At 36.6% G+C, this 23,576-nt stretch overlaps 1 long non-coding RNA gene and 1 other non-coding gene across 2 annotated transcripts in view; one reads left to right on the forward strand and one right to left on the reverse strand.

Annotated features, from left to right (window-relative positions):
• The window catches only part of LOC120223167, a 127,343-nt gene that overhangs the window by 11,035 nt on the left and 92,732 nt on the right, over positions 1-23,576 (forward strand). The window contains exons 3-4 of the long non-coding RNA XR_005526215.1: positions 8,739-8,883; positions 9,187-9,302. This is a non-coding gene — a long non-coding RNA (uncharacterized LOC120223167). The remainder of the gene's footprint in view (positions 1-8,738; positions 8,884-9,186; positions 9,303-23,576) is intronic.
• LOC120223173 lies at positions 8,736-8,891 on the reverse strand. Its single transcript, XR_005526217.1, has one exon. It is a non-coding gene; the product is annotated as a U1 spliceosomal RNA (small nuclear RNA).

Below are 23,576 nucleotides of genomic sequence, written 5' to 3' on the forward strand. Positions count from 1 at the left end.
CTTCTTGTTTTTCTATAATGGTGTCTTCTAAATCACTTATTCTCCTTTCTGCCTCTTCAGTCCGTGCATTGGAGGCCTCTAATTTATTATGTATCTCATTTATCTCATTTTTAAATTCTTCATGCCTATTTTTATTTTCCATTCTGTCTGTAGCCATAGTTTCTTTGATGTCCCCTATGTTCTTTTCAAGTCAGCTATTAATTTTACCATTATTATTCTAAAATCTTGTTCTGTTATGCTGCTGATATCTGTTTTGAGCAGGTCATCTGCTGTCATTTCTTCTTGGAGTTTCTTTGGAGGAGAGCTATTTTGTTTCATCATTTTAGTTAGCTTTCCGGCTCTTGTTGGTTTTAAAGACCTATTATGCTCTCTGTATCTATGAGCGCTGCTATATCCAAGAAGACTCTTTGACTTTCAAGGGCCTATCCTTTCAGAGTGTGTTTTTTGAATGGTATCTCTTGGTCTCTCTTGTTGGGACCTTGGTTATTTTATTTTCCTATTCGTAATAATATTTGGGACTCTCCACCTTGTGTTCTCTGGCTTGTTTCTTGAGGTAGCCCTGGAAAAGAAAACAGACAGACAAACACATAGGGAGCAGGAGCACACAAACGCACAGGCTAATTCAACTAACATGCAAAGCGAGAGGGAAAACGAGAAAGTTAAGAGAAAAGATAGAGGAGGGAGGGCGAATAATAGGGAGCATAAAATACCTAAAAGGGCCAAAAAGGCGAAAAGAAAAGGAATAAAGAAGAAAACTGATGTACAAAGAACGGTTTAACGCATATACCTGGATTTCCCAGCTACAGTTAAATAGCCATGTGTATGCAGTGATGGTTGAAGAGCATAGAGAAAGAGAGAGATGACAGCGCGGGGATGGGGCAAAATTGGAAATAGAATGAACAGGCAGAAGGGATAAGAAGCTTTTATAAAAGAGGTAAAGGGTAGAATATGGTTGGATAGGTGAGGGAAGGATGCTGGAATTATCCAGAGAAACGATATAGTCTAATTACTCCTGAGAGAAAGAGATGAAAATGTCAGTTGTTGCAGAATTTACATCTACAGAATGGACTCGTTGTGATTGTTTAAGCAAGCTGGAGACCAGAGTTAATCAGGTCAGTGTTCTGGGGAAAAAAGAGAGAAAAGAGAAAGAAGAAAAAAAGGAAAAAAAAGAGAGGAGGGCAGCTCTCAGGCAGGGATGGGCGTGGCGTGACCCAGTGCCTCAGGCGGGAGCTCTGCCTTGGCGGTTGTGGGGAGGAGAGTGACGGAGCTCCAGTCCCTTCTTGAACCAAGCGCTGCACCTCGCTTTTTTGGGCGTGTAAACTCCCCGTACCGGGGGCGCAGCCGAAGTTGGTTGCGCTCTTCAACCCAGGCCAGTCCCAGCCTCCAAATCCCAGTCCGCGCGCCCCGCTGAAATTGCCTTAGACACAGCTTCCCAGGCAACCCCCTTGGGGCAATTCCAGGCCTTCCGCTCGGCTCTGGGGGCGGAGTCAGAATCGCTGCTTCCTTCTCTGGGTCGGGCTGGCGCGCATGCGCGGGGGCTTGCCTGCCGGGTGCTCTGAGCCCGAGCCCGCTGGAGTGAGGAAAACCGGGTCCCTCTATGGCTCGTCACCGGGAACACGAACTCACAGGCAGATGTCCCAGGTTTTAGCTCCTTGCCTTCCCTCCAGAGCCCCAGCCAGCCAGGAGCGCGGACGCCCGGTGTCCGTGCACAGCTCTTGCAGGGGCCCCAGCCGCCCAGGATCTACAATGGCGGCAGGCGCGCCGCTGCTGTGAAGTCCAGCCGCCAGCACCCAGCACAAAGCAGCAGTCTGAGGGCTCAGCCCTCCCGGGACCAGTTGGCGCGAGGGGACCTGGCGTGCAGGTATTTGGCAAGTACGGTCTTTCTATGCCCCGAGCGGAGTTTTTTCCCCCGAGCGGAGGTTTTTCTGTTTCGGACTCTCTCCTTTTCCCCTCTCACTCCCCGTAGAGGGTAGAGGGGGATCGCCTCCGACCCTGGAGTCTCCGATCCCAGCCCGATTTTATCTTCCCCAGTTCGCACTCACGTTAGAAGGCTCTCTCAGTGGATTCTGCGTCCTTTTTCTCCCAATCTCTCAGGTTTTGTAAGGTTTCCAATGGCTTCAGATCTTTTCAGTGTGATGTATGGGCGCGAGTGCAAGTACGGAGCTCCTTACTTCTCCGCCGTCTTGCCCCCTCCTCTCGGAAGATTAGCCTTTTAAAATCACACATTTATATTGCAGCCTTGTGACTTTTTAAAAAATTTTTTTAATTTATTTTTGAGAAAGGGAGGGGCAGAAGAGGATTTGAAGTGGACCTTGAGCTGACAGCAGTGAGCTCCATGCGTGGCAAGAACTCACCAACCGTGAGATCATGACCTAAGGCAAAGAAGGCTCTTCAACCAACTGAGCCACTCAGGTGCTCTGCAGCCTTGTGACTTTTTAATTTGAGATGGGTGTTGTACATTGATCAAGTGCTTTTCAGATATCTGGCTTGTATTTACTAGATTGCACGTTTGATTTCTGCTAGTCTGAGGGAACTTTAAATATCTCCCTGAATTTCAGCACAGTAACATTTTTTTGTGATTTTCAGTATCTTTGCTCTCTTGATCTTATCCCTCCTCTTTAATACATTTCAATCTGAATTTAATAGGTTGACATGTCTACACTGCTGGAAATGGTTCCATTATCTTTCTAGAGATGTACGTGCAAGTTGGATGAAGAATTTGCATTTTTACTAAATTATGGGGAGGATGTGTGGGTATGGTGTTATTTTGTAATAAGAAAAAAAATGAGCATTAATTATCTAGTGGCCAAAGGGCTGGAGTTTTCTCCCTCATTATTATTTGGTACTTTGTATTGTCCTTCTGGAAATACCTGAAGATCTGAATAGATCCTACTGAACGAAAAGTACATATAGGAATATTGATAATCAACACTTTCATGATACCATACATTAACTCCTATTACCTATCAATCTTTCTAGAAGATTGAAGGAGTTCCATCCTGGGCAGCTTATCTTAGGTAAGTGTGTTCTGAGCAAGAGATGCATTGCATTAAAAATCACATTAGCCAGTCACTCTAATACTCAGTTTGAAAGTATCTAGGATTCAAGTAAACATGAACCAAATGCTTCTGTCAACAGTTCTAATGCTATTTTGAATATTTTATAATTTGTTAGTCTTAGATGTTAAAATCAAGGCTTATTTGTACATGTTTTATGGCAGATAAACTACAGAGGTTTGATTTGCGTAAGTCATATTTTATGTCTCAATTTCTAACTCTCCTCTATTATTTGCCGATAACAGGCATCATGTATTTTGGCTCACGCTTATTGTTATTATTGATGCATTCTTGGGGAGTGTAAAATCAGATGGTGCTGAGGTCAGTTTGTATTTTCTCACATAGCCCTTCTTTCACATTAAGTGTCTTTAATTGTCATTCTATTCAGAATCGGCCCCTGTGAGAATAATTGCACAAAGTCAACAGAATTGTTTCAGAAAGATCTTGGATCCGGCATTTTCTTTGGCTTTGGCATGATTACGTTTTCCCTTCCCATTTGTTTTATTATTATAATATTTTTTCCAAGAGGCTTATAGTGGACTTTCCCAAAACTACATTTTATACAATTTTTGCAAAGAAGTTCAGTGTATATTTGTCATCAGTAACAGAATTTGTTTCTCCGATCCTTAAAAGCTAAATTCAAAATAGACTACACTTTATGCTCTGATGAAGTGATAGGTCTTTTCACTGAGAAGAATTCATGCGTTCTCAGAAACTCAGCCACATAATATAAAATGTGTCCTTGAAAATCCATTAGGTATTCTAAAACAAAGGTTTTCTCCTAGAGAAGAGCCTAATATATGGGTTATGTGAAGCATTGTGTAGAGACTTTCATCAAAGCAATAAAAAATTAAACTTTTCCCTTAGGATTCTAGAAACAATTGCAATTTGCCTATCAATAGACTATTTGACCAGACTTGACCTGTTTAATTATTGGTAAGAATAACTCATATACTTTTGATCCTTACTGAGGTCCTCTTCTTTACCACAGACCCCATTTTTTATTTCTTAGATGTTATTTCCTTACCATTGAATATACATAGATATACTTTTCATTAGAACTGAAATATATTGATTTCTTCTGAAAATGTGCTATGAATTGTCATAATATATAGTTGGTATGTTTTTCCCTCCACTACTAATAGGAAAAATAGTTGGAATAAAAGCAGCATCAATACTTGTCATGGCTTAGAAGCAAAATTTTGAACATGATTTTACATTTGTGCATGAAGAAGTACTTTGAGGAAAATGATTGCACCAGTCTATATTTGAAACTATTTCTGAGGAAAATTCTACTGTGCAAGGCAGAAGAAAAAGAACAATCAGTACATATATACTGATATATCAGATTTGACTATAAAAGGTCTAAGTTTTATAGGCAGTGAGGTTATTTTTCTTGCCTTAAGAATGCTATTTCTGAGGGGAGCTTGGGAAGAAGACAGAGTAGGAAGACCCTGTTCCATGTTCACAACTAGTCCTCATCCACATCCAAGTCAGGAACCCAGGGAGCAACCTGGAGACTGGCAGAACAAACTCCACAACTAAATATAGGGAAGATTCCACATCTGAAAGTTTAGGAAGGTCACAAAGGCAGAGAGAGGGAGGCTGCCCACAGAACAGAGGAAGCAGCACCTGCAGAGAGGGCAGAGAAATGTTCCTTTGCAACAGGGAGCTCATACAGCGAACACTATTACCCTTACTATTTGGCTTTAAAAACCAGAGAGGCTGAATTCCATGAGTTTGTAAACATGTGGGACTGGGAATCTCGAGCTTTAGAAGTCAACTGACTCAGGACTGGGCCAGACAGGTGGGCAAGTGATAGTTGAGTCTCTGCCCTTAAAGAGACAACAGCCTGTGCCAACAGGTAGCATAAAAACAACAATTTATACAGCCCTGGGGAAAATGGGAGACAGATCTGTTCATTCTGATTTCAGAGGGAGAACTTCTCTGAAAAAAGAGGAAGCTGCAGGTACCATTTTCCTCCCCCACTCCCAGCATCAAAACAGACCCACTTATGGAGGGTGGGCCTACATAGATACTTGTACCTTAAGCCCAGGGCTTATGGCAAATTTTGTTAAAGGTACACACATGCCACACTCAATCACCAGATGCACAGCTGCCACCATGCACAGTACAGGGATATCATGCCTTGGACAGCTTTGCAACCCCAGCCAACCAGTGAGCAACCCCTAACCACTGGAACACTTTAGGAGATCTGGCACATAATTAGTGGACCAATGCATATTTTGTTTGCACCCCAAACTCCACTCCCAAGTGCCGCAGCAGGGACACTCCCTCACATTTGGCCTGACTGGGTCCCACTAACATCATAGAGAGTAAGCACAGTACAGAATAGGCAGAGTCAGTGCACATGACTGCCCTGAAAGGAAAAGTAACTCAGACAACAGCAGGGTGTAAACGACACACATGGGATACTCTCCTGAAGGAAAAGGTTCTGGTGAACAGGAAACATAGAACTGCAGTGCATTCCAGGAACTCTTCTTCATATAGTCACTACTTTAAAGAACAGAAGACACAGCTGACTCTCTTAACATATCACAGAGAGGCATAAAAAATGAGGAGAAAGATAAATTTATCCCAGATGAAAGAATAGAACAGGGCCATAGCCATTGATCTAAGCAAAATAGATATATGTAACATTCCTGATAGAGAACTTAAATCAATAATCATAAAGATACTCTCTGGACCTAAGCAAAGAGTGAAACCCTTAACATGGAGATAAGGAAAGAATAATACAGTGGAGATAAAGGGCTCAGTAACTAAAATTAGAAACACACTTGATGGAATGAATAGCAGGATTGAAGAAGCAGAGGAATGAATTAGTGACCTAGAAAACAGAGTAATGGAAAGTAATCAAGTTGAACAAAAGAGAAAAGAGTTATGCAAAATGAAAATAGATTTAGGGAACAGTAACTCCATTAAACATAATGCCATTTGTATTATAGGAGTCTCAGAATAAGAAAGAGAAAAGGGGTAGAAAATTTATTTCAAGAAATAATAGCTAAAGACTGTTCTTTCCAGGGAAGGGAAAAGATATCTAGGTTCAGGAGACACAGAGAACTCTCATCAGAATCAACAAAAGGAGGTCAATAACAAGACATTGTAGTTAAATTTACAAACTACAGTGACAAAAAAATCTAAAACCAGCAAAAAAAAAAAAAAAAAAGTCCATAACTTACAAAGGAAATCCATAAGGGTAGTGGGACAGTTTTCAACAGAAAGTTTGCAAAAAAGAAGAGAGTGGCATGATATATTCAAAATGCTGAATGGAAAAATCTCAGCCAAGAAAACTCTATCCAGCAAGATTATCATTCAGAATAAAAAGAGAGATGAAGAATTCCCAGACAAACAAAAACTAAGAGTTCATGACCACTAAACCAGCCATGTAAGAAATATTGGAAAGAACTCTTGGAGTGGAAAGGAGGAACAAAAGTGGACAGTATGAAGGTAGGAAACACAAAATCAGTACAAATTATTTTTGTAAAACATTTTTGTAAAAACTCAGTCAATGAACTCACAATAAAAGGGATTTTATATATTATATATATATTATATTATATATATATATTATATATATAAATCATTGGGAGGAAAGGAGAAAAGACTGCATTGAGCCTTAAATAGCCATCAACTTAAGCTAGACTGCTGTACGCAGAAGAGGTTGTATACAAACCTAGTGGTATCCTACTGGTAACCATATATTGAAAACAGGTAATAAACATACACCTAAGACTAATATTATACTGTATTTTAACTAACTGGATTAAAATTAAAACTTAAAAAAGCAAACCAAAAAAAAAAAAAAAGAATGTTACTTTTTTATTCTACTTTTTATCATTCTTTATTCACAACCATCATGGGACCTCTACCTGAACTCAAATTATTCAGTGACCCTACTTTTATGCCAGAGTCCTACTCCAGCCAGTCCAGGGGTCCCTGAAGGATGGATGGTGTCAGCAAGAGAGTGATGAGAGGGCCCTGAGATTCTTTCTGATCACCAGGCAGGCCTCTGCTCAGTCTGGGTTCTCAACTCTATTTATATGTGAAGGTACAGGGAACAAGAAAAGTGGCTTGCCTTAGTAGATGAATTACATAGATTTTGCAGAAGTCTCATGTATAATCTTAGCATTAGTGAAACAACTTAGCTATAAGCACTCAGGCTTATCATATGGGGATGGAAGGTATTTTCTTTTGTGAGTACATATTCTCCAACGTTTAAGCAAAAGTAAGATATACAGTGTTTCCAGCATAGCCTTGAGAAAAACCTTTTACCAAGAAACAAACAGAATTGTATGTGTAAAGGTCAGTCTTTTATGAGTAAGGGTCATTAGCCTGTTGATAGCTCAAGGGAAGTATCCAGGAAAACAGGATCTCCCAGCAGACACAGTGTCTACTTTCACAACCTCAAAGGAAGAAGATACCTTTAACATTAGCCACAGGGCCTATCGTTCTCACAACGTCATCCATGCCCAGGAATAGTGTGCTACTTTATTTGAGAATATTGTTTTATTAACTGTTAAAGGGTGGGATCTGACCTTTTAGAATAATCAGTTGCTCAGCTCTAGTGTTAATTGCCAGGCCACTGACCATCACTGTCGCTCCATATCACAAGTCCCTGACCAGGTGCAATCATCATACCAGGTCCAGAATGAGGGGACAAGTCATTCCTGATCTCAATAAAAAAAGCACTCCAGGGTATGATGCTCAAGCAGAAACACTAAGAACAAAGGGGAAGCTGTCGGTCGCCACCCAGGCACCCCAAATTGGGAGATTTTTAGTGTTTAAATTGAGATGCATTTTCAGAATGTCAATCAGAAGCAGCTGGATAAAATGATCAACAAGATTCCAACGCAAGAAATCAGTGGATAGATGGACAGACTAGACTTTGAAGAGGTTCAGAAGACTTGTTTAGGCATCTAGACATTAGGACATTTGCTTTAAAGAAACTGGTACTATCGATAGAAAATATGGGATCAGAAATAAGTTTTGTGGATTCTTGTTAGTAGAAACTGAAGTACCAAATGCGGAGAAGAATGTGTACAGGTATAAAATGGAATTGATCATTTTGGTGGAAGTTTTAATCTAGGCAAAGTTTGTCTCACAGTTTGGAGTGGTGCAGACACTACAGGTGATTTAAAAGTTCAGAGCCAAATAGTCCATTAATGTAAAAATGGATTACTGAGGCTTATTTATAATGAGGAAGAGGCATATCATTACTTATCTTTGGGAAACACAGAAGCTGCAGGAGAAAAAAAAAATCTCTTGTGATCATTTAAAGTGAGTAGAACATATGAGAAGCAGAACATTGACTCATAAATGGTTTGGCCAGACTTCAATTGTATCTATTTGGAATATACTTAATCTTCTTAGGTTGGAATTTTTTTCTTTTTTTGTTGCTATTTTAGGAACTATATTCTTAAATTAAGAAGCATATATAGATTCTGTACAGTTGTTAAAATAACTATAGTGGAGTAGTTGTGGCATAAGCTTTCAGTAAGTGAATCTGACCTTTGGAACAGCCAAAAGTTGTGATCTTGTTCTGTTTTTAGGTAAGAGCAATCCTTAAACTGTTGCTGCTGTAAGTCCAGTGTGTGTGGCAAATGGATTCTTAAATAGAAGGCACTTTATAGTTTCCTAAACATGTTTTATACTTTTTTTCAGGGGAAAGTATGAACACAGTCCCCCACTATAACAAATTATACACTCAGGTTTCCTACATTTGGGGATCTCACAGGGATCAGGAATGTAATGGATAAGCCTGACCCTGGAAAGACCACCTGTGTGATCATGGCATCTCCCCTTCCAGGTAAGTATACATATTTTATATTTTTAATCTATGTTCATACCTATTTTTTGATGTCAGATTATTTTCCCTTGTTTCTAAATGAGAAAATAATGTCAGTGCCACCAATTTCTTCCATTTACTCAATTATACTTATTAAGCACCACTACATGTAAAGTACTTTGCCGTATAATGGAAATAATGCACAAATTAATTCTTGCCTTTGGAAAGTCAGAATCTAGGCAGAGAATGGCTTACTATCTTTGAGTTGCTGTAACAAAAATGCCATAGACGAAATAGCTTACAATAAACATTTGTTTTTCACAGGTCTGCAGGCTGGGAAGTTCAAGATCATGGTGTTGGTAGATTTGTTTTCTGATAAAGGCATGCTTTCTGGTTCATGGATGGCCATCCTCTGGCTGTATTCTCACATGGTGGAAAAGGTGAGGGATCTTTCTGGGGTCTCTTTAAAAGTCACTAATCTCATTCATGTGGGCTCCACCCTCATGGTCTAATAAGCTCCCAAAGGTCCTATCTCCAAATACCCTCACATTGAGGATTAGGTTGCAAAATATACATTTTGAGGGAACACATACATTCAGGCTATAGTAAGGAAGGAGATAGGAAATTTATGCATTGGATAGTAATTTCTGCAGTAATAGACTTAACTTCCAACCATCTTAGAAATATAGGGGAAGAAACTATGGTATACACATGCATATGGTTTGGGTGATATTAAATGTATTTAACAACATGCATACATGAAGATGTGACCATGTTCTGAGTCCCTGAATATCAGCTCTGCAAATCAGTGAGGTGAGATGCTCTACATGGGTACAGAAGAAAACAAATTTAAATGAGGAAATTGTGGGAAATAAAGAGATAATTTCCTGTTATTTAATCTTTCTATACCCACTTCCTCATGTGTAAAATAGAAATAATACGGCAACTCTCTTATCAGACTGTTGGTAGGATTAATTTATAAATGTAGTTTACAAATTATACACAAAATGTTTAGAACATAGTACTCGCAATGTTAGCTCGTGTTATTATTATTGCCATTGTTATTATACATCTTATTTCCATTTTGGAGCTTATGCATCTTAAACATTATATATCAAGGTAAGTATAAATATAGGAATGACTCACCCTTACATTAGTCTTGATGTTGAGAGCTTTGACTTTGGTAACAACTTTCGCGTTCATTTCCAAAACATAAAAACTCTATTATTAATCAAAATAATTCCTTTCGTAAATCGAGTTTTCTCTAAGCATCATCAAATTTCAGTTATCATATTGCTTGCTAATATCTGCCTCTACTGATATGTGATATATTGGAAGACAGAGAGACAAGGGACAACTGTCTCAGAGGACACCATCACTCCAGCATATGCTACCTCTACTCACGCCACTGTAGGGGCTGTGATTGAGATCAAGAGCAGCCTCCCCAGTTTAGAAGAATCCAGTTAATAATAGCACCAGACCACATTCAGAATGAAAAATGCCACTGGATCCCTTTTGCAATTACTAATCACTATTGTGTTCTAATAATAGCTCATGATGTTTTTAGTTCCCCTCCCAACCAAGGAAAGAAGTTCTGTGTGTTTAGTTTTTATTGTTTTCATTCTATCAAAGAAATGAGTATTTTATTGACAGATCTAAGATCTAGGATATGTTTCCCTTCCTTCCTCAAGAAAGCATCAGGTATTTGGGGACATAGTTTTCTCACATGCAAAATAGCAACAATTGCATTTTCCTTTTGCATTTTAGGACATCTAAATACTTAGATTTGTGTTTTCAACAATCTGTGGAACTTCCTTGAAGTTGGGGCGCTAAATTAAGTGGTTCTACCTAAGTTTCTGGGTTTTGTCCAATAGAGGAAAGTCAGTTGGCATTTGTCATGTTTGCAGACTCCCAAGTCTGTGTGTAGAGACAGCTCTGGTTGATGGCAATAATGAATACAGTGTGATGTGAAACATGCCAGGAATATCTTTGAGGCAAACCATTGAGTCCTCTGACATAGTACTTTTCAAACATCTAAAACACGCTTTCACAAAACAATGGCTTTTTGACATTGATATGATTGAATATGAGTATTACATCATATTTTTCTTTCATATGCTTTATGGACATGAAGCAGAAGCCATTATTTCAAAAAGAAATGTTATTGTCTGGAGCACAGGACTACATTGAAAATCAGTGTTTTCATTGGCTGTATCTTTGACATTTTGCATTTATACCAGAAACCCGGCTTCATTTTGACTATCTTTAAAAGATTTCATAGGATCTAATTATGTGATAATCTAGCACTCTGAACCCAGAGTGAATAATGTGCCTTGTATTATTTCTGAAGAGCAACCTATGTATTTGAGATATTTAAACTTGGATAGAGGAGACTATTTTAACTGAAAAGTGATGGAGTTGTAGGTATGTATAACAGGTACAGAATTCTCTAATGGATTTACTAATTGCAGATTTTAAAAATTTAAATAAAGCAATTAAGCATTTTAGCTTAAATAATGTTTTAAATGAGTTATAATGCATATGAGGTAGAAAAACAGATGAAACAATGAGAGAAGGAAGACAGAACGGTGGTTGAAGGAACAGAGGAGATGGGTGACATATTACATGTCCACCTTTGCACCTAACATTTGCTAAGACGTTGATGCTGCTAGAAGGTATACTTGATTAGACATGTGAAGGGTCCCCTTAATTCTAGCTCACTGCTTGCATCCTTATTGCTTCTAACGAGCTTTTGCTTCACTCCACTCTGGTCATTTCCTATTAACCAAGTTTTCAATTATCAGGCTTCTCTGGGTCTCTGTGACCTTGGATAATTGAAAACACTGCATTGTGTTTGGACTTAAGTGGATATAAGAACAATATAGGCAGCAGTTCCTGACTCACCCCTGTGGCTTCCTCAATAATAGGTTAGGAGAACTAATTATCAGAAAACTGAAAATTCTTGTTGACCTGTGAATGTAAGAAAGCTGAGACTACAGGAATGGATTCGACTAAGCTCATCTCTTATAACAGATATTTGAATATGGAAGTGATAAGGAAAATGAGTAGGAACTTTGGTCAAATTTCTAATTCACTAGATATTTAACTTACAGTATTATAAAATATACAAGTAATGTAGCACCAAACAAGTGTAAACTTTAATCTGTCATTCCTATTATCATTACTATCTTAAATTATTTATACATCGCCTTGGAAAAATCACATTATGAATTATACAAATAAACCTGACCAAGTTATAGTACACTTCTCAAACTTTAATGTGCTCAAAATTTCTGAAGAGATGTTTATTGAAGATTGAGATTTCCTAGCTCCACTTCTAGTTTCTCATTGGGAGATCTAGGACAGCGTCCAGAATTTTCCTTTTTAATAAACAGATTATTTTTAATGTGGGTGGTCCATTATCAATGCTGAGAATTATTGCTTTAGGACATTCCAAAGTACTGTTCATTTCTCCTTCATAGAACTTAGCAGAATAAGCCCAAAGATACAGTAATCACTTATCAAGGGCTGGATCTGTGCCAGGCATCTCTCTAAGTGCTCTGCATGTATTAATTCCTTTGACCCTCACTGCCTGAGTGCGGACTGTGTTATCAGCTTACCTATGGGGTACTGATACAAACTCCAATTCTGTCACATACTAGCTGTGAGTCTTTAAGGGAAAAAAAATCATTCCAGGCTCCCTAAATTACTGTTCTCATCTGAAAAATAAGGGCATCGCAGAACCATTGAGAGGATTAATAAAAAGCATATGGAGCAGATTTGAGTGCCACACAGGAAGGATAGCTTGAAATAAACAACAAACAAACACAAATTTCTCCAAGGAACTTCAAATACCACAAATAGTCATGGCAAGCTATAGTACACTTACTTTTCCTTCTGCTGTATGAAGTTCCTCATCCTTTCCCTCTATTCTGTACATTACTCATGGAAAACCAAGAATAGCAGATGTCGGACAAGTTATGGCTGCAAGTGACTGCTTTCTCTTGGCTTGCTTTCTTAATGATAGTAATTAAAAAACAAAAACAAAAAAATCCCCAAACAGTACAACAGTACAATGATATTTGGAACCAGATTATAGCAAATGCCTGTGATTATTTTTCTTAAGAGAAAATGGATATTATGGTATGAATTTGTCTTCAAATGGATAAAATATAAGCATATTTTGTCATAAATGTTCCTTTCCCCCTTTTGGAATTTTGGAGATGTTAGGAGCTGTCAGAAATTAGTGAGCCTAGCAGTGATAGTGGATATATATATTAACTGCAATTATGGGACTTAAGGAGCCAGTTAAAATTTAAAAAAAAAAAAAAAAAGCTAAAGCCAGTGGTGAGAGTTAAGACAACCAGGATGGAAAGGAAAAAGTAATCTGTCTTGAAGCGCCAATTAAGTTTAATGTTTTGGATAAATGGACAATCTCAAAAGGATTAGCTTGATTTAAATCATTCATTTAAATGTTCCTACTCTGTGGTCTAAAACCTTGACAAATGAAACAATAACCCCGACTTTAGTTTACAACTGTAATGGTTATATTGATTTTTTTCTCTCGTAAAGTGCCTGCCATTGAATACCATAATGTGCCTCACGATTACAACTTATTCCTTTATGGGCTTCCACCACCCTTAAATTTAGCTGCCTGTCTTCTTTTAGTGAAGAATGGTGCCAGCGTTTCTTTTTTCTAGTTCCACATCAGTCCATGTATCATGCATTTATTATCCATCTGTGTTTGTCTCTCCGTCTGTCTTTTAAAATGACAATTTATTTTTGAACTACTTATAGCAATATTTACCCACTGAACCTTTTAATTACTCTGCTGACAAGCAGAGCACATTCACAGTTGGGGAAAAGAGACTGGTCCATGAAAACTGAGTCAAGATGGCAAATGATTGCACCTTTCCCATTAGATATCCTGCCAATCTTATAGCGCAATAAGGAACCTGAAGGCCAGTGTTTACAGCAATTGAGGGCACCTGCTTTAAATATAGTGAATAACAGGAGAATAGAGTTGACATATTCTGTTTGAAGCAGGGATAAGTATAGACAAGAGTAAACAATAAACCAGGCCCTTCCCCTCTTGCAATTAAGAGTTTCAATTAAGTGGACCTTTTTCTAATGGGTCATTCTGAAGAATTGTGGGGCTGTCAGAGATTTCTACGTTTGTGGAATGAAGATTCAGCATATATTGTTCATCCAGCCCTAATTAGTGAGGCAACGGGTAGTTAGTTATTTAGTATACTTTATTTATTTTGGAATCAGTACTTCAACTTATTCTACAGACAAGCAAGAGTCCTCAAAACATAATGAGTTTGTCTCTGGTTTCAGACAGCATTTATTTAATACCTAGTGTATGCACCATATTATCTTTGGACTTCATGTCTGTATAATTTATCACAGTAATTTGAAAAAAATATATCTGACAATATTCCCTTAGCTAAGGGAAGTGATAAAATGGTCACACTGCGCATGAGAGAATTGGACTGTTGTAAGATTCAGAAGCAAAACAAAATTCACATGAGCAGATTCCAAGATTAGCATATGATTCAATGACCTTAGTGTCAACATGGTAGAAGATGACTTGGGAAGTTTGGATTTGGAATGACTTGTTTATCTCTGTGGCTTTGTTTCTTTTTCAGTAACTTTTTATGATTTTAGAATTAATATTGTTTTGTATAAAAACAGAGTATATAAAGTAGTTAGAAATTACCTAAAGTATATTACCTAACAACCTTTATAAATATTATTCTATATTATATTACATATTTTTAAAATGTTATATACATTTAAATGGTAGATTAAGCAAGTAAAACTTGATACGGTCCAATTATAAAATAACTGAATATTAGTTGAATATTAAATTCAACATTTTCTATTAAATTTGTTCTTTTGCTCATTTCTCCACACCCAGGTAAAATCCCAGGCAGTTCTGTTCTTTCTGTGAACTCCAAAATAAATAGAAGTCTAATATAATAACATTAACTCCAAACCTGAGGGTTTCTGTCACTTTCAGATTGTGTCTCTGTTTGAAGGGATCATGGGTGGCTGGCACAGGATGGTAGAGCAGTAGTAATCTGTCTGAAACCTGTGTGATGTGACATTATATGGGGGTGACATGTATGGTTGTTAGTTCTTTCTCTTCAGATATAGTTTCCCAGGGGAACCCCTTAGACCTCTGGCTGCATTATCTTTGACATTGGCAACATCTTGCCTGTAGCAGATGGCTTACCCACCACCCTGTCATACCCTTAGGCGTTCAGCGTCCTTCCTGTCTACTAAGATCTCCTTTCCCTTCTTCATGGCCCCTTTGGGCAGGACCCCTTTACCACCACTGGCCAGCACAGCTCCATCCCTGTGCAGCTGTTTGCTTCTTTGTTAACTAAGCCAAAATATTGTGGAACCTCTGCCAATATGAGGGATTTTATTAAAGTCCTTTTCATTTGGCTTGAGTAAGGGAGAGACCCACTGTACCCTCAGAGACTGGGGTGCTTATAACACTGATGATTCCTACCAAACATATTATATAGCTTTTTTACCCTCAAGGTAGATACTCAACTAATGTAGAACAAACTAGTTATATGATCTGTAGGCATGCTCTGTGTAATACAGAAGTAGAAATTTAGGAGGAGCTGGGTATTTGACATGTATTTACCTTGGCCTCAGCTGATGTTGGAGACACACAGGACTTTATTTTAAATCTTGCATGGAGGAAAAAAAATAAATCTGGCATTTGTATGTGGCCTGCCTTACATGCAAATAAGTGCCTGGTTTTTTCATTTAACATTGAATCATGACTTTTTTTTTTACATTGTAAGAGAAAAGTATAAACATAATATCTTATGATCATATAAAAATACATTGTAAGAAAATGCCACATTTCAAAACTCGTCTCATGTTATTTTTATGTTTTATTAACTTCAATACCGCTTTATAATAATTTGAGAATATAAATTCTGACCAATTAAAAAAAAGATGAATTCTTTGAAAAAGCATCACTGGATCAAGGGGTATGAACATTTTCAGTCTTGATATACCTAAATTTTTTTAAAATTAAAAAAATTAATTTACATCATTATCAGCTAAACTTGTTGATACTCTATTCCCGATACCCTAACAAGTAGTAGATGTTATTTCTCTATGTGTATTTAATAACCATTTCCTAAACTCTATTATCAATTTTGGTACTTTCAAATTTTTATTTGTTGTGTATATATTCTAAACCAGAGTGTCATCTGCAAGATAATCATCTTTTTTTTCTTTAAATACACACATGCTAATTGTCTCTGTTTTTCTCTTCTTTGGTAAGACAGAATCCAGGCAACAATGTTAAATGATTATGGCAAATACAAGTGTGACAGGATGGATTTTGATGCCACTCAATAACACTGGCGTTTAATGCCTATTGCTTGGAACCGAATATATGCCCGATTCAGAAAGCTGACATTTGTTGAGGCCAATCTCCTCCTCTCAGAGTTGGTTGAGAAATGCCAGCTAGAAAAGCCAGAATTACTCATCATATATAATCTTAACTCCTTAGTTAGTAAAATTATGTCTAAGGAAGCATTTAAGTTTTACAGAAGTAGTGACCGTGAAGAGACTGTTGCTCTTAACAGCTTATATTGGGGTAGAGAACCATTTGCAAGATTTTGAGTATGTGAACTGTTTACTCTGAAAGACAGTGATCATTTCTCATTTGGATATTTCTCTACCATTAAATTGGTTCAGTGCATGGTGTTACTCAAATGTGGAGAAAAGAGAAGAAGAGCGGGATGGCAGAGCTGAGGGAAGACTAGCTCGTGAGGCAGTCTGCTTCCCACTGTGTATTCATTGGAAACCACAGAAGGCTGTTGGGGCTTGAATCTTGGACTAGATATACCATATCAAGAGTGAGATTCCCATAGCATTCTCTAAAATAATCAACAAATATGGGGAAAAGAGAACTGGTCAATGTTGGTAAAACAGAAACGACAACCACAAGAAAGAGTACTTACTCTCCTCAATGGCAATCCCAAAAGACTGATTCTTACTCCTTGTTCCTCTTCCCCATCTGAAAACTGGAATGAGTGATATGTGCTAGAAGGTACCCTTGACCCTCAAACACATACATATAAAACAAAATACCCATTCCATATTTTTGGTGAGTGGGAAAAGGAAATATTTTTTAATTACATGAGTTTGCAATTTCAAAATGGCTAAGACTGAGGCTAAAATAACCCATACCACCCATATAATTATGAAATCTGACTGCAAAGAAGGCACTTAGTAAGAGAAAGCACAATTTTTAATATTTATTAGAATGGAGAAAATAGTTTTGTCTATATATACAAGGAACTTATATTCCCCACTAAATCGATTATTTATATATGTTCTTAATTTTAGCAAGCATACTTTTTTAAGTGTTTACTTTAAGAATAACCTAGGCTGTGGTTTTGAAAAATAAGACAGATATTTTCTTACCGTGTTAAAGATGTATCCTGCCTCTCTCTTCCTCCTGGTGCTACCTCATTTTGCTGTTTCTGTTTACTCATTCCCTGATCTTAAAATCCAACCTCTAATCTGATACATTCTCAGAATAGCTATTCCTAAATTCAGCAGTTACCTGCACATTTCATTATTGGTGTTCAGTTCTTCTCTTACTTGAACTCTTGTTAACATTTTCTACTGTTGATCATTCTATTTCTGAGTTGGGTGGTTCATTTCTGACTCTCTTACCTTTGCCCTGACCTCTCTAGCTACTCCTTTTCTGTCTGCTTTGCAGGTTTGTTTTATTCTGGGCCACTAAATTTTTGAGTTCTAGAAGGCTTAGTTTTGGGCCCTCATCTCTTCTCATTGTTCTCTCTCTCAAGTCAGTATCTTAAATGACATGGCTTCAGTTTCCACCTGTAGGCACATTGTTCAGAAATACATTATTCCTGGGACACCTGAGAAACCTGATGAGATTTTCTCAGATGAGCAGCTGCTCTTGATTTTGGCTCCTGTCATGATCTCATCGTTTGTGAGATCGAGTCTCATGTCTGGCTCTGTGCTGACAGCATGAAGCCTGTTTAGGACTCTCTCTCTCCCTCTTTCTCACCCCTTCTCCCATTCAGTCTCTTTCTCTCTCAAAAATAAATTAGCTTAATAAAAAGGAAATACATCCATCCTGACAGAACCTTCTTAAACTCAAAGTAGGAATTAATTTTTTAAAATATTTTTATTTACATCTTTTTCTTCTAATTTCTGAGATAATTCCTGGACTTTACCTTCCAATACTCCCACTGAATTTTTATTTAGGTAATCCTAAAAGTTGATTTCTACCTTCTGATTATTCTACATTATAGCATTTTGCTCTCATCAAATATCTATTTTATTTTATTTTAAAGATAGCATTTCAAATTTTGGTATTATCTTTTCCTTGTCTGTTTTGGTGTTTTTGTTTTTGCTTTTGTTTTTTTTAGCTTTTAGATTATACTTTCATTTTATGGTTTGTTTGTTTGCTTGTGTCTTTTGCCAGCTCTGTGGTTAGACGTGGAAGACATAAACCAGTTGCATTTTGGTTTATTGGCAGGGAGAAGGCAAAAATGATGGGAAATACTAACTTCCAGCATTTGGTGGTGTTTGCCCTGGGGTCAGTTTACTCACCTGGCTGCTGACAAATCCATGTGTATCCATTCCATACAGTTTTGAAAGGGCCCATGGTTTCTTTTCTTTTGTAATACACAGCAGTTGTTTATTAACACATTTTCTCTTTTGTTCAGGAAGGCTCTTGCAATTAAACATATTTCTTCTCCATATAGAAAGTACTATTTTTCCCTCATAATTGAAGATGATTTTTATAGCCCCATGCTAATATTACATTTTACTCATATCTCGGCTCCGTGCTGGCTAAGGGCAGGGTGTTCCATTTCCTTTCAGCCCATACTGCTCTCAATTAGGTAGTGATGGTTTTCTCAGAATTCAGATATGGGAAAGGCTGATGTGAATATTTCCTACTTAAAATTCTGGTATTATGTAGTATTTGTAGGTAGTTTTGAAAAGCAGTTCTTTCAGGTTGTAGAAGGATTTCTTGGAGATCATGATACCTAGTATTTCTGATATGAGAAGCACAAGATTTTCCTAGATTATTTAAATATTTCTTTAGTGCATTTCTCTTTGATAGCCACTGCATATTCAGGATATCATGTCCATTATCATTCCCTTTCCACTCTTGGATATGTTTTACTTATCAGTATATAAAATATGTATTGATTTTTAAGGTAATTAATACATGCTTATGGTACAAAAATTAAAAAGTATACACAGAACAAGTCAATATATGAAGCAGAGAAATCTGCTTATTTTTAAATTTATGTATTAAGTAGTTCAGCCTCCATAGAAGTTTGTGAGAAAATGAATATTCTTTTTTTTTTTTTAAATAACCATTAGAGACTACATTAACTATATAACTTACTACAGGCCAATTACTTCTCTCCTAATAACTGTGTCACTAAAGCATTACTCTAGATGTTTTAGATTCCCTACTCTTAAAATTTTCTCCATTTTTAAAAATAAGGTTTATAATCTGATGCAATATATGCTTGAAATTATATTTTTAAAAAATCAAACAATAGTTTTTCTCATGGGGTGAAGATAAAGAAGTCTTGTGCATTTATGGTTGTTAGAATACAGCATTGGCTTTATACTTAATATTCTGTGTAACAAACTATGTGAACCTAGAAAAAGGAAGCTACACAAATCCCCATATGTGAAGCCTTTAGAGAGTTCTTGGGAACTACTATAAGACTGTGGAAATTCTTCCACCTGCTACTTTATTCATTGCCTTAAGGTCACTGAGATATGTCCTCCCAATTATCAGTTCTTCTCTATGTGACAACATAGAAGACATCTCTCAGGAAGTCAATAACTCTTACATTCCATATATAGATAATTTTACATGGACATATATGACCAAATAAATACAATAAGCAAATAAACATATGTGTAGAGTGTGTATTTTATGAGAATATATATATATATGCACATATATGTATTCATATTTAGTATATAATTGGAAAGCTTTTGGTTGGTAGATAGATTAACAGAAAATTTGGTAACTTCCAATGATCACCCATTAGAAGCACATTTTCAAGCCACTCAGTAATAACATGGATCCATATTATTAAATTTCAAATAAAATCATTGTGTTCCTTATATAGTAGAGATTTTACCCTCAATTTTTATTAATTAATTAGTTTTTTCTTATAATAATGATCTCCAGTAGTTTGTTATGAATTGTGGATGTTTAAATTGGTATTTTTCCATTGTAGAAAGTATACCATGTGGTATTTGCTAAGCCCATGCCTCATTAAATATATGTATATATAAATATATAAATATATATATGCATATATATATATGCATATATCATTCCCAGTCTACAAGTTCTTTTGAAGGAACAGCCCTAGTCAGAGAGGAATATGCTTTTTACTCTTACCTCACTGGCCTCAGCTTCTTAAACCTGTAATAAATTTTTATCACAAAGTGAACTAATCCATGGGTCTGGCCATTCAACTTTTGTCTGTGGAGAATTCGAGCACTAAGACTCAGAGAAAGTCATTAGAGGAGGGTTAATATGAAATTAACATAGAGTTGGCACCAGAACAAGTCAAAACTACATGTGAATAAAAATTTTAGGGCAGAAGGAAGCTGTTATTAAATAGAAGAAGCCATTGAGAAGAAGAAAGAAGAAGAGTGAAGAACATAGATGCCAAGCAGTAGTGACATAGCTCTGGGTGGCTGTGATGAGCATGTGCCCTATCCTCATGGCTCTGAAGGAGTCTCCTTTCTCTAGGACCAGGTTGTCTGCTTGGTGTTCTTTAATTATAAATGTTCCTGGTTGAAGTTTCATCCTTGTTTTGTAGGTAGGCTATTTCTCATGACATATATTTCCTCAAATATCCTCCTTTTATAACTGTGCAACTTATATGTTAATATATTTCAAGGTAATAAGACTGAACAAATACACGGCAAAGAGGAAGTATGAAAAGGATGTACTTGGAAAAACAAAATGTATTTCTATCTAGAATACACTTGTTTCTACAGTAAAAAAAATTGATATTCACTAATTAATATATTACTATAGAGTTTTACTGTTGGTCTCCAGATGTAGTTTTGAGAGATGCTATAAAAATTGCTGGCTCATTATTAGATCATATAATTTCATGCAATCTCATAGTTAAAATTTGAAACTTTGAATAAAAAAACTTTTATTCAGTAACACTTTAGCAAAGAATGGCATTATATTATAGCAAGCATAAAAATTCCTAGGTATGAGGAAACCTTATGAACTGCAGACTGATACAATTTGTCTCATTATTGGACTATTAATGACATTTTTATAGGTTGGGGCCAATATCAGCTTGTTTAATAGCATTATTAATTAATTGGCTTTGAACACAACTAGTTGGTTAATCTAATTTTACATTTGTGTCATGAACTGAGCTTAATATTACTTATTTGTTTTTCCACTTTAAGGTACAACCATCGCCAATCCCCATAGCCAAATTTTATACCACATACTTTCCCAATATAATTTTATCTATGTAGGTATGATTTGACTTCTGGTAGTTTTCCTCTTCTTCTTCAAAGCAATTCTGACTGTTCATTTATGCTATTAGAGTAGTGCTGAAGTACCAGAAACTTGAGTGTTGTTAGATTATGCAATGAGAAATATGGTTTTGACAATCTTTTGGAGAAAATTTGAGCTGTATTCAGTTTATGACTGAAGACATTCTGGGATGATGCACAGAGCAGAAGCATCCTGTGAAAAACTTCTCCATGCTGTTAATGTTAGTGTATGTCAGTTGTGGGTGCTGCTCTGGCTGGCTTTGCAAGTGTATGTGCCAGATCCAACAGCCTGGAAACCATTCCAGATGAATATCCATTGTCAGAAGGGAAGATGATGATACTGATGAGGCCTCAAACAAAGGATAAGGGAGCCAAGCAGAACTGGTAGAATCAGGACATGCATGTAGGGAGAACTGGGGGTTATTTACAATGTTCATGTGGAAATAGGAAAATATAGCGATGTTTCCTTCTGCTGTTATTTTCGAGAAACTGTTGAGAATCCAAGGTTTTGGTTTTTTAGAAACATGTGGAGAGTCCAAGGGTTTTTTTTCCCCTCACTATTAAAATTACTTCATATATACCACAGTTGATTTCAGAAACAATTAATAGTTGATACTCGGAGAATGAAAAGTAAATCTTTTACATATCTTTATATTCTCCATTTTAGCTACAGGATTGTGACATTAATTAGAAGATCCTACAAATGTATCTCGTCCTTGCAACTTTTCGTAAGGATTTTTTTTTCCAAAAGCAATATACATTTGATCCTTGAACAAGTCGGGCTTCTCCTGTGAGGGTCCACTTCTATGAGTGATTTATACAGTACAGTTCTATAAATATGTTTTATTTATTATTTTCTTAAGAACATGTTATTTTCTCCAGAATACTGTATATAATACACATTACATACAAAATTGTGTAAATTAGCTGTTTATGTTACTGGTAGTTTCTGGTCAACAGTAGGCCATTAGTAGTTAAGGTTGGAAGGAGTCAAAAGTTATATGTGGATTTTGAACTGTTCAGGGTTTGGTTCCCTAACCCCACATTGCCACAAGGCCACCTATAAATCCAGTGACAAAATGAGCTTTTAATTTTTCTAGTCATGATATTATATAACTCAATATATTCTTAAAAATGAATATTTCAGGTGTTGGAATAGTTCAGACTAAAAACCTAATACCATTTATGCTTGAGTCACTGTAACAACATATTAAAAATTAATTGAAAATTTCCAATAAATTTTCAAGTATGGTTCATTTGTTATGGTTTATGAGACATGATGAAGTTTGTAAGAACATTCAGGCTTGAAGTATTAAAACCCATGACAGAAGCAAATATTATTATTGTTATTATATATAAACATATTAGGTTTTTCATAGTTTTGTGGTCCTATAATTAATATCTATTGGTACAGTGTAATATAAACGTGAATTCTCAGAAAGCAGTTGATAGGCTTATTTCTCTTATTAAATAGTCTACCTATAAACACCAGAAAGTTAAAGCGTCTTTAACAACAGCGTGATGAATGAATATGTATGTTTACTTTATAGATTTGTTTAGTCTTTAAATTGGGACTCCAAGCAGGCTAATTGAAATAGAATAGCTAAACTAGATAACTTCTTTTTTCCTCTTTGGTGATTCCTTTGCTTTACTTGTTCAGCGTGGAAATCACATTTTAAGATGATATACTTCAAGAATATCAGATATGTTCCTATTATTGTAAATACAAAGAGACTAGTAGAGTGTAAAATCATATTATTTTTGTAACTACATTTCAGGATGTTATAGGTTTAGAATAGTTGCTGGGTTTGCTACCTGTGCCCTGATAAAATGGTGTTTATGGTGTCCAGCTTTTAATTCCCTATTAAAGGCAGTAATTAGTGCCCTGTCACTTTAACTCATCCCCACGGTCATACTAGAATCATATCTGACTTTAATATTTATCTTAGAGTGATAACCTTTCCTTTTCAAAAAAAATTTTAATATTTAATTTTGAGAAAGAGAGAGACAATGCAAACAGGGGAGGGGCAGAGAGAGACACGGAGTCCAAAGCAAGCACCAGGCTGTGGGCTGTCAGCACAGAGCAGGACCTGGGTCCCGAACTCACGAACTGCGAG

Source organism: Hyaena hyaena, unplaced genomic scaffold (genome assembly GCF_003009895.1).
Source record: "Hyaena hyaena isolate Hyena2069 unplaced genomic scaffold, ASM300989v1 scaffold_970, whole genome shotgun sequence".
In the NCBI taxonomy this organism is placed as follows: domain Eukaryota; kingdom Metazoa; phylum Chordata; class Mammalia; order Carnivora; family Hyaenidae; genus Hyaena; species Hyaena hyaena.